The 1620-nt window shown below is 27.6% G+C and overlaps 1 non-coding gene across 1 annotated transcript; it reads right to left on the bottom strand.

Annotated features, from left to right (window-relative positions):
• Positions 1–803: 803 nt before the first annotated feature.
• Positions 804–876, bottom strand: Trnan-guu. Its single transcript has one exon. It is a non-coding gene; the product is annotated as a tRNA-Asn (tRNA).
• Positions 877–1620: the final 744 nt, after the last annotated feature.

Raw genomic sequence — 1620 nt, 5'->3', positions numbered from 1 at the left:
TTATTTTTTGTTTTTGTTACTTTGAACTTATTTTATAGTCTATAACTGGCGCAGTGTTTAGTATATTGGACTTTTAACCCAAGGGTTAAGGGATCGGGTCCGTTCGGTCGCATTACTTTTTTTATTGTAAATACATTAACTCCTTTTATATACTGTAAGTGGATCAATGTTTTTTATTTTAATAAAATCGCTTTTAATTATTTTAAAATACAAACAAATGAAGTGATATTGAACCCGAAAATATTTTTTCCTCAAAGTCATTCAGAATTTCTATTATAATAACAGTATATATATATATATTTATGGATTATATTTAATGATCATTTAGAACGTAAATTGCGTTTATATTTAAATATTTTCATATAACTTTTTTTCCCAGTTAAAAGCTATTGTTTTTTCCAGCATTTCAAATTAAATTTAGTGCTCATTCAATAACTTGATATCAATTAAGTAAGACATTTTTTGAGTAAGGTTTATAAATCAATTTTGTGAAATTGATATTTATTTTACCAATTTTGATATTAACAAGCGTACAGAAAAAACTTCATGCATTTGATTTTATAAGATCATATCTATTAATTATTTCCGATTTGCACAAACAAAATATTTTTCCGATCGACAAAAGTTACTTTGTTTGAATTTAAAATAACTAAAAACGATATTATTAACACAAAATATATTGATCCAAATAAACTACCGAATAGACTCGAACCGCCAACCCTTGGATTAACAGCCCAATATACTGAGCATTGCCCCAGTTATAGAACATAAAAGTAGTCTAATATAACAAAAGCAAAAAATAACGCCACCGGCCGGACTTGAACCGACAACCCTTGGGTTAACAGCCCAACACGCTAACCATTGCGCCACGGTGGCTTGACAATCCATTATTCAAATTGTCTATATAAACAGCAAATTATGACTAATATGAAAATATAATAGTACATTTTAAGTCAACTGATCGAGTAAGGAATAAAAACGATTTATTTATTCAATATTTATTGCATTTTTATCTTTGCTAACAATCTGCAATACTAATGTTATTTGTTTAGATTAATATAGTGCCTATTATGTGTTGTCTATCACTGATAGACAGTAGACAAGTTTCTATTACTGATAGACAAAACCGAATTATGGTATTGTGGACCGCAAAGTTTTTCTTTTCTTTCAGCAGTAGATACATTTATCGTTTAGATCAAAAACTGGTGTTGAAACGATTTATAAAGTCAATTTAAATTTAATATAATTTTTGTTTATTCAATTGTTTGTAATAACTTACTAATATTTTTATTTGCTTACTAAGCCGGTAAGCAAATAATTACTTTTAAGTGCAATATATTTTATATTGTTCTCTATTTGTTCTCTTTATTTGTAGTATTTACATAAAATTATAAAATAATAAATTTAATAAAAAAACATATATGAAAACTTATTGCAAATATGGAGAAATAGCCAGACATTGCAAAAAGCATATACAACAAGACCCGCTCCAAATTAACGTGGGAGAACATTGCAATGCAACTCAACAGTTAAGGTCCACCAATAAATACGTGAGACGAGTGGGCTAAAGTAAGAAGTATCTATCTTGCATTAATCTCATAGAAACTTTTTGATTTCACA

The sequence above is a fragment of the Teleopsis dalmanni genome, chromosome X (assembly GCF_002237135.1).
Source record: "Teleopsis dalmanni isolate 2A chromosome X, ASM223713v2, whole genome shotgun sequence".
Lineage (NCBI taxonomy): Eukaryota > Metazoa > Arthropoda > Insecta > Diptera > Diopsidae > Teleopsis > Teleopsis dalmanni.
The sequence above is the reverse complement of the archived record's forward strand: the minus strand, read 5'-3'. Positions and strand labels throughout refer to the sequence as shown.